The sequence below is a fragment of the Chiloscyllium plagiosum genome, unplaced genomic scaffold (genome assembly GCF_037043375.1).
Source record: "Chiloscyllium plagiosum isolate Xiang-an unplaced genomic scaffold, Cpla_swu_hap1 HiC_scaffold_14, whole genome shotgun sequence".
Lineage (NCBI taxonomy): Eukaryota > Metazoa > Chordata > Chondrichthyes > Orectolobiformes > Hemiscylliidae > Chiloscyllium > Chiloscyllium plagiosum.
The window spans coordinates 119,476,895-119,499,057 of NW_028270152.1; positions in this window are offsets into that span (position 1 = coordinate 119,476,895).

The following is a 22,163-nucleotide window of genomic DNA, read 5'->3' on the forward strand; positions in this document are numbered from 1 at the left end:
TACAGCCTGTTCCTGCACGATGGGTGAGACCCAACACAAATATGTCGAATCAGTACTTACTGTGGACAAAGACATGGAGATGAGGGAACTCGGGGAAATAAATCCATGTTATGACTTTTTGAAAAGCGGCCACATTACAGAAGAGGAAGTGCTGGAGGTCTTAAAATGCATCACCGTAGATAAATACCCAGTGCCTGTTCAAGGATATCACAGGTCATTGTGGGAAGCTGCGAAGAAATTGTGGGGCCCTCACTGAGATATTTGTATCAGTCCTCAGGGTGCTGAGGAAGGGTCACTGGACCCGAAACTTTACCTCCGATTTCTCTGCACAGATGCTACCAGACCAGCTGAACTTTCCCAGAAAATGTTTGTTTTTCTTTCTGATTTAGCATCTACAATCTTTTCAGTTTTTTTTCTTTTATCCGGAGAAAATGTTGGAGGACTGGAACACGGGGTTTCGGTTGTAAGTACTGCTGCCTCACAGTACTCCGGGCAAGGGTTGAATTTCTGCCTCGGCGACTGTCAGTGTGGAATTTTCATATTCTCCCCGTGTCTGCGTGAGATAACTACGAATGCTCTACTTTCCTACCACAATCCAAAGATGTGCAGGTCAGGTGAATTGGACATGCTAAATTGCCAATAGTGTTTGGTGCATTAGTCAGGAGTAAATATAGATTCGGAGAATGGCCTCGGCGGAATGCTCTTAGGGGCAGTGCGGACTTGTTTGGCCAAAGGGCCTGTTTTCATATGGTATGGAATTTAATCCAATGTGGAGACAATAATTTTTAAAAGGCTGCAACGAAAAGCCAGGGAACTATAAAACGGCGAGTCTGATGTCAGGGGGTCGTTAAGTGTTTGGAGTAGATACTGAGAGACAGGATATACATGCATTCAGAAAGTCAAGAACTGGTTTTGGATAGTTAGCACGACTTTGTGTATGGCAAAATACGTCTCGTAAACGGGTTTGCAAGTTTTCAAGAGGTGACCCAGAAGATAGATGAAGGTAAAGCGGCATACGCTATCTACATGGACCTTAGTGCGGCCCCGCACTTTTCTGCATCATACCCTCGTTCATAAGGTGAGATCACAGGGGATCAGGGAGACCTGGCCAATTATATATAAAATTGTCTTGACAGTATTAGACAGAGGATGCTTGGAGAGTTTTGTTGTTCTGACTGATGACCTGTGACGAGCAGTGCACCACAAGGACCAATCTGCTATCGTTCGTTATTTTTATAAATATTATGGATGAGAATATAGGAATCATGGAGAGTACCTTTGTAGACAAAACCAAAATTGGTGGTATAGAGGATGGTGGGAGTGTCATTTAATAGGACAATGAGATCTTGATCAACCGGACCAGTGGGGCAAGGAATGTCAGATGGATCTTTATACAGATAAATGCGAGGTGTTGCATTTTGTTGCACAAACGACGACAGGGTTTAATAGGTAATGATAGGGCCGTACGGTGTGTTGTCGAACAGAGACCCAGGGGTGCAGGTACATAGTTCCGTGAAAGTGGATTCACAGGTAGACAGGAAATTGAAGAAGTCATTACGAACGCTTACCTTTATCGCTTAGAGCATTGGGTATAGGAATATTGGCATTATATTGTGGCTGTACAAGAGAATCGTAAGAACACTTTGGGAGGGTTGAGTATAATCTTTGTCGCCCTGCTACAGGAATGATGTTGTGAACTGGAAAGGGGACTAAAATGTTTAAAATGATGTGACGGACCCCGGAGGATTTGAGATGTAAGAATGGGCTGGGATTTTGTTCCCTTTGCGTAGGAGGGTGAGGGGTGACCTTAAACAGCTTTATAAAATCATGAAGGGCATATATAGGATGAATAGCTAAGGAATTTTCTCCAGGGTAGGAGTATCCAAAACCGGAGAAGGTAGGATTTAGGTGAATGGGGAGAGGTTTAAAAGTGAACTAATGGGCAGCTGTTTCTCTCAGACGGTGGTGTCAGAAGAAGTGGTTGTCGCGAGTACAATTACAATATTTCACAGACAGTTGTATGGAGACATGAATAGGAAAGGTCTGCAGCTGTATGTGCCAAATGCAGAAAAAAAGGAACTAGTTCAGTTTAATAAACCTGGTGAGCGCAGACGAGTTGGGCCAAAGGGTCTGCTTAAGTATTGCGTGACTCTATGTGTCCATGACTCTATAACTCCTCTTGTGTCTCTAATTCTTCATTGCTCTTAATTTATTTCGAAGTCAAAAATCTTGTATAAATATTGTCAATGATTTAACTCTCCGAACTTTCTTGAATACAGTATTCCAGACATTGATGTAGTGCCGTAGACCACATCAGGACAGAAGCAGAATTGCATTCAACGACAAACTTTAACTTTATTTCCCGGATAATCCCTCAGTCAACCATTACCATCAATCCCATCTATGTTCAGTGATGAGTGGGGGTAAACATGCCAGACACATGTGTGCAGAAGTCTGATGACAAATGCTTAAAGCTACCACCCTTGACTGGTTACAGTACAAACAACAGGAAGAACATTTGATGGTGAGGGGGAAATCATCCCAACAGTAACAGATCAGATCTAAGTTCTGAAGTCCTGTCACATCCAGTCACAAATGTGGATGGACAAAGAAACAATTCACTGAAGGATATGTGGCCACAAATTTCTCCATCAAAAAATAAAAGAAAACAGCGTTCACATCGGTGTAAAAGACGAGGATGCAGTGTCTGTCCCATCCTCTGCCAGAATTGTTCAGTCGATAATCCTCCTCACTCTCTCCATGATGCCCACAGAATCATAGATGTCAAACTTCAATCAATTCGATTCGCTGCACATGGCATGAAAAAACTGCTGAACACAGTACCACAAACGTTATAGTCCCTGGCACCATTCCTGCAACATGACTGAAGATTTGTGTTGCACAGCAAACCGTGTCCCTGTGGAAGCTGTTTCATTCCATATTCAACTCTGACATTTATCTGGCAATATGCAACATTACTCAACCCTGTCCAATCCCCTAAGAGGAGACGACCACCCCAGCAGTCCCATTACGATAAGCAAATTTGTGGGTGTTCATTTTGACATAGCTGTCAAGAAGCACAGAAAAACCCGTTCAGTGTGGTTTCAATTTGGTCCCCATGTGGGGATGGTACTGTTGCCAAATGTCATTGGATTACTAATCCAAACCAGGCTAATGGAAATTCAAAAACAGTTAATAAAACATTGAAATCTATAATCTGGTATCAGTAATAGTGACCCGGAAGCCAATGCCTGTAGTAAAAATCAACTTTCTTCCTCAACGTACTTTCAGGAAGCAAATCATCCGTGTATTACTGGTCTGGCCTAAAACTGACTCCAGACACACAGACTTGTGATAAACTCTTCAATGGTCTCTGAAACGGCCACGCAAGCTACCCAATTGTATCAAACTGCTCCGAAGTCCAAAGGATAAACCGGACAGAACACAAAGCACCAGCCTCGATAGCAGAAAAGGGAATGCGAAATACAGTCCTGTCAACCCTGCAGGGACATCCTTCTGAAAATATTCACAGAACTTTCGCACAGAAATATCGGGAAAGGAGGAGGTCAATCTGCACAAGTCAATGCACGTTTTCCTCACAAAGTACTTATCACTTAGTCGGATTCAGCTTGGGGAAATAAAATAAAAAATGAACTTTAATAGTCCCCTTGTTCCGTCGACTTTTCTATCCAACATAATGATGACTGACCCTCCATCTCCGTATCGTACCCCTGATTTCTCCATATAACGTTTGTGTCTCGAAATCCTGATTTAAATTCTGTGTATTGGCCTCCACAGTCTTCTGTTGCAGATAGCTCCCCAGGTTCCCCAGTCTCTGAGTGCAAACACGTATTCTCAACTCAATGCGGAGTGACCTGCCCTTCACTAATATGTAGTCTCCCGTTTTAGACAAACCAGCCAGGGGAATTATCACCCCTACTTCCTATTTCTCTCTAACTGTCAGCGTTTTATATATTTAACTCATTTTCCTAAAGCCCATTCGAACTAAATGCTGCTCCCACAATAAGCCTGTTATTCCAGAGATCCGTGCGGTCATGCTTCGCTGCACTCCCTCAGTATCAAGTTTGTCCCTTATTAGATAAGGAGATCTAAACTTCTCAAGTACTGCACAATGTTCGAGATCTAGTGTCAACAAAGCCTTGTACAGCTGCAGTAAGACACCCATATCCCTGTTCTCAAATCCCCCTGAAATGAAGGTCAACACAACATTAATTATTCCAATTGTTTTCTGATCTTGCAATATTGCTTTCAGTGACTGGTATACCAAGAGATCCAGAACGTTTTCAATGTTACAGCTACCCACTTGGTGGGTCTATGTACACGGGTGAGCGTACCAGTGCCATTCCCAGAATTGACTTCTGGCTTCAGAACATAATACCCTGCATGGTTCTCAGAGGTCTCCGCAGAAGGAAACAAAAAGAAAGGAGCACCGGTCCCTTTATAGATCAAAGTTTTACAACCAATGCCGTTTCACCTATTAAGCTGCCATCCTCTATTCCCTCCCCCGCCCAAAGTACACAACGTCACATCTCCATCAATTGATCTCCATCTGCCAGGTATTTGCCCATTCACTCTGCTTGTTTCCGTCAACTTGCAACTTTCTTCCGTCCTCCTCACTCACTCGTAATCCGACATTGTTTAATTTTGTCAGCAGACTTGGAAACATTGCATATGATTCCCTCAAGCAAATCCCTGAAATGTAATTGGAATAACTGGCCTAAACAAGGTCCTTTCTAGTTCTCACATTCTATGTCTCGATGAATAAAGGCTGTGCCTACAGTCGCGTGTGACCTCTTAACTAACCAATTAACATGTCCAGTCACATGCAGGGATTAATCGAAAAACAGTATCTGAGCTACCTAGTGTGCTGTCATTCATTGTACTCCCCCGTCTATTTCCTTCCTCCAAAGTGCATCATCACATATTTATAATTTTTTGCTTCCCACCTGCCACTGATCTGCCCATTTGACTATTCCATCTGTATCATCCTGTAACATAAGTCTTTCTGCTTTACTGCTAATCACCCCGCCAAAAAAGGTGAATACAAAGGCTTATGTGAGAGCGACTGGCCCTAACATCAAGACTTTATTTAACTGAGAATGACATCATGGAGCCTGAGCAAAATTTCACTTTATGAGAATCGATTATGGCCTCTCCACTGTTTGGAGTCATTCAGGGCACAATAGCAGTTGTTTATCATCGGTGGACATTTATTATCCCTGCAGGATCCTCAGGGTAGCTTTGTCAAACTAGCATTCCCAATTTGTCAGTGGGGAATGACTGCAGAGTGGAAGCAGTACATTCACCCTATTGAGTCAACATAGATCCAAATCACTAAAGAACACGCAATGTTCAAAACAATTTGACACTTTCAGCTCCTGAACATTCTGTATCAATGTGCAAAAAGACCTGGACGTCATTCAAACCATTGTTGTTAAAGTGTCGGTAACATTCATGTAACAGCGGTGTCAGACACTGCACATTTCCGACGAACGCAATCTATGTCTTGGTGATTTCTCAGCTAACGTAATAACGTGTCAGGTCACTTTCATTCAGTACCTCAATCTGGCTTCACAAGAATGTGGGTAAGCCATTCAGTCAATCAAAATTATTGGACAAAAACGGGACAGCACAATTCGCTCCTCCTGCCGATTACACATGAAGGCAAGGAGTGTGCTCAGCCCCACAAAACACTTACGCGAGATCAGAAAGAGAGAATTTCAAACTTGGAATCATTTATAAAGGTCATTCAGCTTCTCACTAAAACAGGACCAGGAAAGTTCAGAGATGCTTTAATGTCAAAAACAAATGGAGCAAGTACTGCACAGATGGACTGCTCCATGTTGTTCCTCGTGGCTTCATTCGTCATAATGCATACGTGTTATTTTATCATGGTTTTCTGGCATTGGGAATAAAGCCATTGTTTTCGCCATTCTCAAAGAAATCTTCATCTCCGAGAGAGCAGACCCATGTTCCTTCTGGAGGTCAGAAGCTTGTGTGGAGTGGCTAACTGTTTCAGAATGCAGGTATAGTCGCTGCTGAGAGGATTGTGAACAATGTAACGTTGAGTGCAGCGTCACACAGTAACTGTGCATTAAAAAGCCCCGAGTTCACTCAGACCTTGTATCTCTCTGTCAATCGACATGAGGTCACTTCACAGGCATGTAAATTATCGGGAATCGAGCATCTTACGGAAAGTATGGAATTTCTCACCTTATCAATGGCTGCTTGAGATATAATGAGTGTAGTCCATAACGGTCAAGTTTCAACTTCTTATCTCTGACAGCGCTGAAGATTAAACACTTTCTCCTCATGGTGACGTCATGCCAGGGTTTAGTCAGGTGAAACTCCTTGAACTGTCTCGGTCACATGAAGGTCATTACTTCTAAAGCAGACTACATCTGTGCACAATATCCCAAACAGTGTTTCAACAAAACGCCACCATTGAGTAAGATACATTTAACCTGGTATTTTAATCATTTTGCATGAAGGAACACATATCATTTACAGTAATAATTACTTACTGCCACACATGAATTCTGTTAGTAACTTATAATCAAGGGCACCCACTCCTTTTCAACAACAGTACTCCCCAACATTTCACCATTTAATTAACATAAATGAGAATTATTATATTTGTTATTCATATCATTTTTATATCTTCTGAGCAGCTATTGCCCGAGCACTGATTCCTCTCATGACACACAAGCCTTCAGTCAAATGAAAAATACGACTTTCCACATTCACTCGATGATCCAAGTTTTCATACATACAGTATGTATTCTAGTCCCATGAACTCTAACATTCTCCACTCACCTGTATTCAACCAACTCAAATATCTTCTGAAAATTCGAAGACTCCAATCCCAGTGGTTCCCAATAGTCGATGTCACAATGAAAAATCTCCACAAACTCTAGAAGGTATATAAAGTATGATTTCCCTTTTCTGAATCTAGCCTAACTCTACCAAATCATATTATTATTCTCCAGTTGTCATATTCCTAATCAAATGTTCCATTTTTTCACACAGCTGACACCAAGCCATTTTGTTTTCTGTTTTCTCACTTGTTTTAGATATTTAATGTCACAATAGCTGCTTTCCAGTCTGCAGGATCCTTTCCAGAATCTAAATGGCTTTAATGAATAATGAGTCATTCTTTCACTAGTTCTATTGCCACCTCCTCAGTACTTATTTTAGATTAGATTAGATTACTTACAGTGTGGAAACAGGCCCTTCTGGCCAACAAATCCACACCGCCCCGCCGAAGCACAACCCACCCATACCCTTACGTTTACCCCTTACCGAACACAACGAACAATTTAGCATGACCAATTAACCTGACCTGCACATCTTGGGACTGTGGGAGGAAACCGGAGCGCCCGGAGGAAACCCACGCAGACACGGGGAGAACATGCAATCTCCACACAGTTCGTCGCCTGAGGCGGGAAATGAACCTGGGTCTCTGGCACTGTGAGGCAGCAGTGCTAACCACTGTGCCACCGTGCCGCCCACCAAAGTACTCTTCGATGTAGCTCATCAGATGCATCAACTCGCCAAGCTTCAAGTCAATTCCATATAAAAACATACTCTTCGTTAATTCTATCTTCCTGCAGTTCCTCATCTTCACCAGTCCCTATATTCCCTAGTATTTCGGGAAGTTACTTGCTGCACCTTCCTTGTGGGAGATAGAAACAATGTATTCCTCTCAGTGGTCAGGTGGCTTCTGTCAAGTCGTGAATACATCCAAAGGCTGCACTTTGGAAACGATGGATGTGTCACCCACTCCTGCCTGGAAAGGTCAAACTCAATGTATTTCACTTCATGACGAGTCTCGGCACAGTCATGCCCCACGTGTGAAACTACATTATTCTGAAGGATGGGACACAGACACTGACCACCACATTTTCGAAAGAAGCTGGGTTCACATTTTACACTTGGAATTGGTTCAGCTTTTAACAATATTCGTGGAAAACTCGGGAAGTGGAGGGGTCGGTGCGTGAAGTGCTGTGCCCTGCTCCTTCCTGGGACAGGGCTTCCCTTATGTGTTGTCTCAGCGATATTTGTTTGTCATGGACCCAAATACACTGTAGGTGCAGGGTCCAGAGTGTGATCAACAGACTCTCGGTTCTCCCTGAATGAATGCAACAGTTGCCAACACAAACCCGAGAAAAAGCGTCCATAGAACCTCCGCATATTTTCCAATGAATGGAGCAAGTGACATTCCCAAATACATGCTGCATCCATTCAGTGTTGATAATGTTTTCCTTTTTGGCTTAAAAATGCCTTGGCATCACTGCATGATCGCGCAGTAGCAGTTCTTCCTCAAAAGAAACAGTTGACAATGTAAAATTATCATCCTCTGCATCTCAGCAACTATGACAGCAGCACCAATCTTGACAATGGTGTTGATTACCACGTTACCACATACAGAAAAAAGAGGGAGAGGGAATATAACTCACGTCAAACAGGGACATACATAAATGACGTGATATTCAGGAATATGGGAAAAAGAAAAATGTTGGAATAAGCTCCTATTTCATTTTCCTTTCAGTTCACCATCAGCAATGCATGAATTTTCTTTCTCTCCTCTCTCTCTGTATCGATCTATATTTCTCTCTCTCTCTCTCTCTCTCTCTCTCTCTCTGGACATTTCTCCTTCCATTTAATCCCAACCTCTCCATCTGTCATCCAGCCATCTCTCATATAAATCAGAATATTTCCCAGTTGTTTACATTTCCAATGTCGGGTCACTGGACTCGATACGTTATCTGTTTTACTCCCGACCGAGGTTCCCATATCAGATGACATTCTCCAACATTTCAATACGCTGAAGAATTTCATTTCAGATCTCCTGCATCCACAGTTCCTTGGCTTATTTCACTTTTCGTTTTTTTTTTTTTGTCACGTCATGTCAGCATCACTGGCAAGGACAGCATTTCTTGTCCATCACTAATTGCCCTTGATTGTGAGGCCATTTGTCAAGATAATATGCAGCGAGCCAGAGTGTTGTGGATCTGTCTTCACAATTCGTCCAGACTGGCCAATAATGTTTAGTTTCTTTACCGAAGGTTATCAGTGAAATAATAAAATGAATCCCGATAGTTTCTTGTTGCCATTAGTAAAATGAGTTTTTGTTCCAATTTTTCTCATTTAAATTTAAGTTATGTCAGCGGCTGTGGTAGGATTTGAGACAATGCCTTCAGAGTTATAACTTGTGCCTCTGAATTATCCGTTCAGTGACGTTATAAATCTGATACGGAGTCCCTATTGTGAAATAAGTGAAGAGCTAAGAGCAAGTTTGTGGTCAAAACATAAGTAAATGGAAACGTAGTCAGACGAGAACTGGAACTGTAATGTCTGAGGTTAACAAATGAGTAGATGATGGCTCATGCAAGAACAGCACTGAGGCGGAACTGGAGACTGTCGATATGATAGAGTTCAGTGTAGGCATGTTTGATGACAGATAGTATACGGGTCATAAAACACCAGGGAAAAGGGAGATTGAAGGGGTGGACCAGTGTTGTTCCTTCTGAAATGTGTGAGCGAGGTGTCTGAAATTCATGGAAATGAGGGGAAGTTTGTTAGTAAAACTGAAGATAACAGTTTATGTATTTGCTAAATATACATATGTAAAATAGCAATAACATTCACCGTCGTTTATTGAACTGGCAGAGATAGACTCACCAGGTACACCAACAATAGAGAGGATGTGATACTAACGGGCGTGAACAATCATCAGTACAGCTTCTGTCTGCAACTCTAAACATGTCCAGCCCGGAGAAAACCAGGAAAGAGCCAAGGATAAACTCCAGTCCATTGTTGGATTATTCCAGTCGAATGTTCTCAGATTCTGATCCATTGTTCGAAAATTCCAGTCAACGTTCTCAGATTCTGATCCATTCTTGGAACATTTCAGTCTGTTGTTCTAAGCCTGTCTTCATTTCCCTCATTTACTGTTTAGTAGTTCAATTACGTAGTTTTCTGTTAAGTTTTCCAATAGAATTAAGTTATTCAATGTTCCTCTTACTTTTTCTCTCATTTATCGACAGTGTTTGAATAAGTTTTGGTTTGCTTAATGTCGAATATTTTGACCAATCGAATTTTGTCTGAAATTCAGCACGTCACATCTACCTTGTTACTAAGGAAGCGTGCAGTTCAAGTCTACCATCTGCATGCATTTTGAGGGACTCTACTTGGTCCATAACGAGTGGGACCGAAATTCACGATTTAATTGGATAATTACTTAATGGACAACATGTTGCAGAAGAATGGAGCTTAACAGCAGAATGGGTCAGGATGGAGGAGTGATATCGATATCAGGGTTATATCCGATACTCAATCCAGTTCACAGATTCTGTTCAGAAACATGGATGGCCAGATGAGATATCTGCTTACCATGGAACAATGTGCAGATCAGGCTCAGTGCAACCCAGCAACCTGTTCAGGAACACTGTACAGTGCTCACCAGTCGACGAGCTATCTGTCCAACATGTGGAGCAGTGGAGCACACACGGCTACATTCAATTCTGAACCAGGACGAAACGGTCCCTCTGGCATGGGGAGATATGCAGACCACAGCAGTGCCTTTCTCCATAAATGCGAAGAAGACAAGTATTCAGTATGTGGAACATATCTTCATTTTGCAGTTGAAGCGGTAGTGGGGAGAGCGGGGAACAGGAGCTGTTGAGAAGGTAAATGAACTGCTATATTTTGGCATCAGCTGAAGCCAACACACGACACGTGCACTTTCTCCTACCCACCCTCCTCCTCTAACAATTAAGACAGTGGTGGGTTGAAAGGGTAAGGGTTTTCTATTTCTGTTCGATCGTGAGATTGGTTTAAAAATTACTTTTTGATTACTTTTTTATTTATCTATTCATGAAAATTTGAAACAGAGTGTGACCAGGAAGTGTTAGAAAACAATTCACCAACACAGTTATATAAAGTAATAACGTAATTAACGAAGTAGAGGTGTCTGTGCAGGTGATGTGCTGCAGCTGTCGGATGTGGGAGCGGGCTAATCTCAATATGAATGGCAGTGACACCATCTGCAGCAAATGGTGGTTGGTGGAGTAACGCCAGCTCAGAGTTGCTGATCTTGAATCTGAGCGTCAAACACTGCAGCAGGTCCAAGAGTGGGAGTGTTGTTTGGAAACTTTATTTCAGGAGGCAGCCACACCTAGTCGATTGCGTAATTGAAATTGAATTAGTGATCAGTAACAACAGGGTGTGGTTGCAAATGAAACACGTAAGGATATTCTGAGTTCAGAAATAGAGGAAATTCAGCTTTGGAACTTATCCACCAGGTGTGAAATGCTTGCTCCCTTTTTGGATGAGGAAAATGGCTACAGGGTGCATGAGCCAGATCAGGAGCCCCTAATACGTGGTGCCTGAACGGTGCCACGATGCAGAACACCTCTGACAGGCTTGAAAGTGTAATGGGTCGGGGGGTGGGGATGAGGATCCAAATGTTGTGATCCACGTTTGGACTAACAACTCAGGCATGGCGAGGAAGGAAGATCTGTTTGGGCATTATCAAACACGATGAACAAAATTAGGGAACGGTGCCTCAAAGATTATAATCTCTGGATTACTGCCTGTGACACGTGCAAATTGGTTTAGGGATAAGAATACTGTGGGGTTAAACACGTGGTTAAGGAAATGATGTGGGAAAAGGGGTCCAATTCATTGGATATTGACATCTGTTTTGGATCTGTACGGATGGGATGGTCTCCGATGTGGAATTAGTTCTCATCTGAAAAGGCTAAATAGGGTGATCAATCGATCTTTCAATTAGTAAGTGGAAGGGGAAGGGAAAGGAAAAAAATCACAGAAAGTGCAATGCCACATAAAAAGGCAGGCAGCAGGTTAGCATGTGTGCAACAGTGTTTAAGGCAGACGATTAAACGAGTGAAAAAAGAAGGATAACTCAAGAGATATTCTTCGATATTTTGGAAATCATGAAGTTACGAAAGCTATCATAACGGCACGTTACCTGAATACTCGTCGCATTCGTAAAATGATCGATGAGTTAACAACACGAATCATCGCGAATGAATATGATTTATGAGCAATTATGGAGACACGGTTACAGAATGGTTATGACTGTGTCACAAAGCTGGATTTTTTTCTAAAAACTGTTCTTTTTCTCAAGTATACTGTGCCCTCAGTATTCTTTCAGTTGGGGAGTAAACAGGTCCTGGCTCCGAATAAATTAGTTTGGAACAGAGATGAAGAATGATTTTATGAAGCCTTTTGATTAAGTGTCAACTGATGAGAATTCACGCCAAAGTGGTCATGGTTTAGAAGTGACCAGGATACTGAAAGGGAAGTGGTCAGCTCTCTAGCTGAGAAGTTCAGTCCAGAACTAGTTCAGGGGTTCAGCAGCGGACTTTGTGAAGAAATACAGCTGCACTCTCTCTATTTCTGCCTTTGTAACTTCAATCTGTAATCATCTGTTCCATTTTTACTGTTGTTTCAGGGGATTTGCGTATTGGCAGGTATATTTATATTCGGAACAGCATAATGAAGTAAATTTGGAAAGATTGAGTCCTGTCGGAATTATTTGCTGTGGTCTTTACGTTGAATTGTGTAATTTTGTGAATAAATGTTTGCTGATTTTAAAATCTTGTAAACTTCAGGAAACAAATTGCAAAGTTGTGGCCTGGTCTGTTTGCTTCAGAATGTTTTGAATGGTCTGACCGAGTCCATTACATCTGGGAGTTAAATGTCCAGAGGTAACAGACTATTCAGAAGGACAGACAGAAATATAAGGGAGGTAGTGTAGCTCTGATCTTCAAGGACGATATCAGGGCAGTGCTGAGCGATGACATAGGTACACGTGACAATACATTCAATTCAATTCAATTCACTTAATCCATTTGGGTGAAAATTAGAAATCCGAAGATGAAAAAAATCACTGAGAGTCTTAGTCAATTGACCACCAAATAATAAGATCTCCGTGCAGCAGGTAATAAACAAAGAACTAACTACTGCCTGTAAAGATTGTACGGCAATTACCATGGCAGATTTACATGTCGATTGGTTGAACCGGCTTGGTCAGGGTAAACTAAAGGGGGAGTTCCTTGAATGCATCCGTTATAATCCTCTTGACCACAATGTAATGGAACCGACGAATGAACAAGCTATCCAAGATCTGGTCCTGTGTAATAAGATCAGAACAATTAATGACCTCATAGGCAGGGATGCACTTGGAAGGAGCGAGCACTGAATGGTTGAATTTCAAACACAGATGGAGAGTGTGCACATACAGTCGAATAAAAGGTCCTGTGCTTAATAAAGATGGACTAAATAAAATGAGAGAGGATGTGGCGAAAGTAGACTGGACGCAAAGATTTTATGGTGGGACAGTTGACGAATAGGAGAGCACTTTCAAATGAATTTTCCAAACTGCTCAACAGAAATATCGACCAGTGAAAAGGAAGGACTGTAACAAAATGAGTAATTTTGCCATGGCTGTGGAAGGAAGCAAGTGAGAATATCAAATTGAAATGTTCTGGTATACAATGTCGCCAAGAACATCAGAAAACAAGAAGTTTGGGAAAACTTAAAAAGTCAACAGAAAGTCACAACAGAGCTATAAGGAACATGAGAAAAAAACACTGGTACTGAATATAAAGACAGATGGCAAACGTTTCTATAAAGAAATAAAATGAAAAGGTAAAGGATAAAGTGAAAGTTGGTCCGTCAGGAGATGAGAAAAGACATTTAATTAATGATATGTTGAAGTGGTGGAGGAGGTAACTAAGCATTTTAAATCTATCTTCACAGTGGAGGACACCAATACTATGCCAGTGATTAATAAAGAGACAAAGGTAGGGGAGGACCTGGAAACAATCATTATTACTGAAGAGGTAGAGTTGGACAAACTAATGGAGATGAGGGTAGTTACGTCTCATGGTCCTGATGGAATGAATTTCAATGTACTAAAAGCGGTGGTGGGAGAAATAGTAAGCGCACTATCAGTAATTTTCCAAAATTCTCTGGACTCTGGGGCAGTCCCAGCAGATTGGAAAACAGCAAATGCGATGCCACTGTTTAAAAAGAGAGCTACACAAAAGATGGAGCCTAGTTATAATAACCTCGTTAGTGGGGAAAAAGCTTGCGTCTATTTTCAATAAAGAAATAACAGGTCTTTTCGATAGAAAATGTCCCATTTAACAGACACAGCGTGGGATCATGGAGCGTACGTAATACTTAACAAATTTTCTGGAATGATATGAAGACATGACAAGGATGGTAGACAACGTGGGCCCAGTGAAATGGTGTAATTAATTTTCGAAAGGCATTCGACAAGGCGACGCACAAAAGGCTGTTGCATAAGACAAAGATGCATGGTGTTACGGGAAAAGTATTAGCATGTACAGAAGATTGGTTGACGAACAGGCAGAAACGTGTGGCAATAAATGAGTGCTATTCTTGTTGGCAATCAGTCAATAGTGGTGTCCGTCAGGGGTCAGTGTGGTGACCGCAAGTATTCACAATTTATATAAATGATTTGGACTTGGGGATCACGTCTAGTGTGCGAACATTTGGAGATGACACTGAGATGAGTGGCAGAGTAAGTGTACAGAGGACTGTGAAACTTTGCAGAGGAACATAGACACTTTAATGAGTGAGTGAAGGTCTGGCACATGGAATTCAATTATAATAAATGTGAGGTCACCCATTTTCATATGAGTAACAGGAAAAAGGATTATTACCTAAATGTTAAAAATGTGCAGGATGCTGCTGTGCAGGGAGACCTGAGTTTTGGTGATGAGTCAAGGAAGGTTGGTCTGCAGGGACTATAATTACTTTGGAAGACAAATGTAATTTTGTCTTCCATTGTGAAAATGATTAAGTTTAATAACAAGGAGATAATGCCAGAGCTATACAAGGTACAGGTAAGGCGACACCTGGAGTACTGCATGGTATGTTGTTCTCCTTACTTGCAAAAGGATATGCTGGCACTAGACGGGGTACACTAATTTAATATCATAGATGAGGGGGACTGCCTATGAGGAGAGACCGAGCAGACTGGGATTATATTTATTGGAATTCAGACGAATGCGGAAGAATCTTATAGAACTATACAAAATCATGAAGGGAACAGATAATATATAAGTAAAGATGATGTTTCCAGTGGAAGGTGAAATTCGGATAAGAGGGAATCGCCTCAAAATTAGAGGGAACAGAGGAGGGTATGAATTTAGAAGGAACTTTGTCACCCAGAGGGTTGAAAATCTATGGAATACCTTTCCCAGTCAAGTAGTTGACGCGAGTTCAGGAAAAGACTTTAAAGATAGATTCGTTGTTGACCAATAAACAAATTAAGGGATTCAGTGAAAGAACGGGTAAGTGCACCTGAGTTCATGAAAACATCAGCAAAGATATTTTTTTCAATTGCAGAGTAGTCTCCAAAGGCCAGATGAAATGCTCATGCTCCGACATTTCATGTTCTTTGTCACATCAATGATTTGATGTGAGTAGCAGGAGCAGTTATCCACCAAAGGTATGGAGCATTGTATTCCACCCCAGTGTATTGCTCAATCCTGCTGTGTTGATCGCTGTCAAAAATGGAGAAACTTGCAGTTCGTGCTGGATTTGCAGGTCACAACCATTATCAGCATTGTGCCCTGACAAGTTCTGTTGTCGGTTTGAAATGCACGGCCAGAGGGAGATAACGAGGGAACCAGTTTAAATACCAACAAAAGGTCGGGATATGCAATATAAAGACAGAGGGGAGTTTGCGAGATAATGTCATGCAAGACTATGTTCTCTGGTTACAGGATGCTGAAATACAGACATTTCGATAGCATCCTAAAACAGAAATGATTGTTTCCAGAACTGATAGGTGAACGGGATATTGGTATGAGGTCAGTTGATGGAGAGTTCTGAATAACCATTGTGCTCACCAGAGTCTTGGACTTATTTGGCTTAATCTAACAATAATTTGTCTCAGTGTCATTTTCATTGAGTGTGACAGAGGTTGAGCTATTTTCCGAGTGCTACCTTATCGAACTCACTTCATTAACCACCTCCCGCATTCTCCATAGTGTCCCTCTCATTCAATGCCAGCACGATTCTCCTACACATCATGGCTGCAGGGACTCACCATCTCCCCGATGCCCCGGAATATTTTGTGATCTGTGGCACTGGTACCATCTTTAAAAGTTCAATGTGCATCGAGTTTAACTTTCTCAGTTGAGAGCTGCCCCACAATTTACACCGAGCATGGCAAACAAAGAGCAATTGCACCTGACCAGGTAGTCACGGAGGGAACTGTCTTTGCGGAAGGCAGAAAGGGGTGGGGAGGGAAATATATCCCTGGTGGTGCGGTTTGTTTGGAGGTGGCAGAAATGTCGGCGGATGATTTGCTTTATGCGAAGGTTGGTAGGGTGGAAGGAGAGCAACAGGGGCGTTCTGTCCTTGTTACGGTTGGAGGGGTGGGATCTGAGAGCGAAGGTGCGGGATGCGGAAGAGATGCATTGGAGGGCATCTTTAACCACGTGGGAAGGGAAATTGCGGTCTCCAAAGAAGGAGGCCATCTGGTGTGTTCTGTGGGGGAACTGGCCCTCCTGGGAGCAGATACGGCGGAGGCAGAGGAATTGGGAATACGGGATGGCATTTTCCCTCCCCACCCCTTTACCCCTTCCGCAAAGACTGTTCCATCCGTGACTATCTGGTCAGGTCCAGGCCCCCCTTCAACTCACCCTCCCATACCATCCTGGCACCTTCCCCTGCCACCGCAGGAATTGCAAAACCTGCGCCCACACCTCGTCCCTCACCTCCATCCAAGACCCTAAAGGAGCCTTCCACATCCATCACATTTTTGCCTGAACATCCACCAATATCATTTATTGTATCCGTTGCTCCCGATGCGGTCTCCACTTCATTGTGGAGACTGGACGGCTCCTAGCAGAGCGCTTTAGGGAACATCTCCGGGACACCCGCACCAATCAACCACACCGCCCTGTGGCCCAACATTTCAAACCCCCTCTGAGGACATGGAAGTCCAGGGCCTACTTCATGGCCGCTCCCTCACCACCAGATGCCTGAAGGAAGAACGTCTCATCTTCCGCCTCAGAATACTTCAACACCAGTGCATCAATGTGGACTTCAACGGTTTCCTCATTTCCCCTTCCCCCACATCACTGCAGTTCCCAACTCCCAGCTCAGCACTGTCCCCATGAATTGTCCTACCTGCCTATCTTCTTTTGCACCGACCCACTCCACACCCCCCCTCCGACCTATCACGTTCATCCCCTCCCCCACTCACATATTGTACTCTGTGACACTTTCTCCCCACACCCACACTCCTCTCACTTATCTCTCCACTCTTCAGGCTCTCTGCCTGTATTCCTGTTGAAGGGCTTTTGCCCGAAACATCGTTTTTACTGCTCCTCGGATGCTGCCTGAACTGCTGTGCTCTTCCAGCACCACTAATCCAGAATTTTGAATAATCTTATCAACTTCATGCAATTAACGGTGATGGACTGCAAGAACTTTGTATTCCTCCACACTGCCAAGAATCCTGCCTTTAATCCCGTCTTTTGAATTCAAATTCGACCATCCAAAATCATACGCTTCAAACTTTTCCTTTTGATCTCCAATTGCCAATTTTCAGCCTAGTCCTGCATCCTGGCAATGTCCCGTTGCAACATACCATAGGCCTTCACACTATCCACAACTCGACAAACGTCTGTGTCATCGGCAAACATACTACGCATCCTTCGACTCATCCAACTCAGTTGTAAAACTCAAAATGAGCAGATGTCCCAAAATCGACCCTGCGGACCACCACTGATCACCGAGCTCCAGGCTGAATACTTTGCATCTACTACTCCCTCTGGCTTCTATGGCCACTAATTCTGAACCCAAACAACGTGTATTTCCATACCAGTTGTATATCCCATGCTTCCTTTCTTCTGAATGAACCCATCAGTGGACGTTTATAAAAAGCCTTGCTAAAATCCATGGTCATCATATCATTGCACCATCTTCATCCATGTGTCTTGCCACATCGTCAAATGATTTAATAATGTTTGTGAGGCATGACCTGCCCCTCAGAAAGGCATGCTGACTATCCCTAATCAACCTCTCATTTTAAAAGTAATTATAAATCATGTCTGATAGAATTCTCTGCAATACAATGCCCAGCACTGACATATGATTGACTAGTCTTTAATTCCCATGATTTTCCCTATTCCTTTTCCTGAATGAGGGAAGAGCGTTTCCCACCCTCCAATCATCTGGCACTACTGCAGTTGACAGTGAGGACTGAAGGATAGACAAAGAAGCAACAATCTCTTCCCTTGCTTCCTGTAGTAATCTGGGTTATATCCCGTCTGGCCCAGAAGATTTATGTATCCTCGAGTTTTAATTCAAAGAGTCTGTTCTTCATCTCCAATTCTCTACTCCATAATGCCCCCTTCAAACATCTGGTAGACCGCTTTCCATTCAGCGCCGCCTTCCTGAGCAAGCACAGTTCCCAATTCCATTGCATATTGTAATACTGGAATGGTAAAGAATGGGAAGGCACCAATGCCTTTCCGATGAAGGGTTTATGCCAAAAACGTTGTCAATCCTGTGGTGGGGGTGATAGGTCGGAGAGAAGAGTGGAGCGAATAGGTGGGAAGCAAAATGACCTTGTTCAAGAAAGACTGAAAAAAAAAACTGGGTAGTTATTGACCACTAAGTTTAACGTCTGTGGTAGGTAAGTTAATTGAGAAGATTCCCAGGGATAAGATGTACATGCATTTGGAAAGAAAAGGTTTGACTAGGAATAGTAAGCATTGCTTTGTGCGTGGAACTTCATACCTGACAAATTTCTTGAAGTTTGATAAAGTGCCCAGAATGGTTTACTAGCGCGTGGAAGATATCCGGAGATGTGGTGCTGGAAAAGCCCAGCAGGTCAGGGAGAATCCAAGGAGCAGAAGAATTGACGTTTCGTGCTTTAGGCCTTCATCAGGAATGTCCAAAACTTCGATTCCCATGTTCCTCGATGCTGCCTGACCTGTTTTGCTTTTCCAGCGCCAAGTTTTAGACTCTGATCTCCAACAAATACTGTCTTCACTTTCTCCGGGGGAAGTAGGTTTAGTGTATGGATTTCAGTTACAACAGAACATGATGAGGCGGTTTAGCCCTGGAGACTAATATATAGTTACAAGAGGAGGTTAGTCATCCTCTCAAGCCGAGAACACTGGACCAAGTCTCGGCCATGAGATACCCGTATCCTGTTACACAGCAACAGGATCAGTCCATTCAACCTCTTCAATTCAGTAACACGGGCGAACAAATGACTGGAGTATGGGGAATAATGGAATAGTATCTCAGGCCTCTCAGACCTACCTTTCACTCCAGGAAGATTAGAGATAATCGCCTTTAGGCAATTTCTCTTTCATACCGAATTCTTTGTAAACCTCAACATTCTGACGTGTCAAAATGCGTTGACACGCTCCCCAACATTTAAGTGACGTAGCTCCCCTAACTATCTGGGGAAAGTGGCCCCAACAGTCACAACCCTCTGACAACAGGAAACACTCCCCACACATATACATCGCCCTGTTGACATGAACAAAATATATGAACACAGCATAAGAGTGAATGGCCCTGTTATCACGGCAGGGTTTGACGAAGCAAGGTGTCAAGGAGCCTGAACAAAATTGATCTTAACTGGCATCGGTTGTACAGTCATCACTGGTTGGATCATTCAGAACACAATGTGACTGGTGGACATCAATTCTCTCAGTCCCTGCATTTCGCTATGTGCATTCCTCGGTGTAGATTTGTCCAAACAAATATCTTCAGTTGCTTCATCAATGTATTTCCCCACAACATGCCAAAAGAAATGAGGATGTTCAGTGAAGATCGTACAATGTTCAAAACAATGCGTCACCCCCTCAGGTGCTAAAGTATCAAACCCTGAACAGCATTCAATCTTGTGCTGTTAACATGTCGGTAACATGCCAATAACAGTGCCACGAGACATTGCACATTTCCATTGTCTAAAAAGAGGAGCTCATTCCGCATCTCAAACTGGTTTAACAGAGACAGTACAAATCCATTAAGCCTATCGAAACTATTGCACAAGAAGACGCACAGCCCGTGCAGGGTCTCCTGTGTATTATACAGGAAGAGTGTTCCTTAAAGAAATGCAAACGTTTGATTTCAAAATAGACAGGCAGGTGTCTGGAGCAGCACAACAAGTCAGACAGCATCAGGAGGTGAAGAAGTCACTACTTTGGGTATAACTATTTTTTAGGTGTAGGGGTAAGGGAGCTACAGAAAAAGAGGCGAAGTGATGGAGGAGGAGGCAGGGCGGTGAGGTGGGGATCGGTGAACACAAGAAGAGACGGCTGCTCGATGGAAGGAATGAATCCGATTAGTAACTGAAAGAATGGTTGATCAGAGGAATTGAAGGTAACCAAGGGGCTCGGAAGGAAGTTGGGCAATTGAAAGGGAGATTATTTGAAATTGGAGAAATAAATATTGCCTTACTTGCTGTGGTCTTCCAGCCTCTGCCTGTCTATTATTAATCAGGAAGATAAGGACTCCAGCCATTTCCCTGCACTTGTCCCATGTCGTTCTAATCCTTTCCTATGTATATACTTGTCACAATGTGGAAACATGTAGCACGGGAAAACACATTATACTTCACGCTGTTAATGCTCTGTTTTGAAAATAATGAATGTTTTTCATAACCCTCAAGTTTTAATGCAATCACCTTTTATTGTTTTCGAGCGGTACAGATTATTTCCTTCACACTCTCCTCATGGCACCATCACCGCAGTGATTATCTCCAGCAATTCCTTTACACTGTATCTCTGTGGCAAGGAGATAATTTCTTATAAAGGATAGACAAGTGTACACAGTGCTCCAATTACTTTCTGAACAACACTCGAACACTGCAGGAAGGCATTTTCACTCTTAAACTTTAATAATTTTGCAAAGAAGTACAATATATCATTTACTGTGCTGACCACTTGCTGCCTGGTATGAATTATGTTCGTGACTCATGACCAGGGACACACAGCTCATTTTAGCCAAGTGTTCTTCCGATCTTCTGACAATGTCACATCGACAAAATCATAAGGGTGGTACTTTTGCCTAATCATTTCTTTGCCTTAAGAAAATCTGCTCTTCAAGCACAGCCACACCAGCAGCAACGCCACCATAATCAGTGGAGCTGCTTGCCGATTCGATGGTCTCGCGGTATTAATGCACGGACCCAAGAATGACCCAGAGTCCGGATCCGAAATCCCAATCATGGCCAATAGTGGCATTGGAATTCTTTGAAAAAAAGGGAATTCAGTATCAAATGAAACAAAGAAACCATTGTCGATTGTCCGAAAATGCTACCTTGAACTCTAATACCCTTCAGGGAATGGAATCTACCATGTTCACCTGCTCCGGCTTCTGTGTGATTCCCGATGCATAGTAATGTGTTTGACTCGCATTTGCCCTGTGAAATGACCAAGCCAGCCATTAAGCTGAATCACACGCTAAAAAGTCTCAAAGAAGTGAAAGCGGACAGAACTAACCACTGACCACTTACAGCCGACGCACTGCAGTGGTCAGGAACGCAGCTCATCAAAACCTTCTCAAGGATAATGGGGATAAGCAATTAAATTCTGGTGCAGCATCCAACGAATGAAAGACGATTATTGCACGAACTCACTTCAAACGGGGCTTTGATGCATACCCTAAATGTTCGCGGTTTTCAGTAATCTCGAAACAGGAGAAATATACATATGATTAATCTCGTCTTTTATTTCCATGCCAGCCGATCATCAAAAATACCTTTTTTTTTAATCTCTGCCTTTCTCTATCTATTCAACTTACGCCTTCGCCACTTCACAACACTGTTCCCCAGATGCGTTCAGTTTTGAAGTCAGGTCAGTGGACTTGAAATACCAATTCTGTTTTTTCTCTCGACTCAAGGCTTCCAAATCTGATCAGTTTCTCTGTCATTTTCTTGTTCTTTTTGCTTCTGATCTCTCGCATTATTCTTTGTTTGATTTAACCGTAAATATTTTTGTAATATAGGCTGTCTACAACGCTGTCAACAGTAGTATATGTTCACCTCACTAAATGCCCCTTACAGCGATACCATTCCTTAAGATAGTACAGAGCCAAGC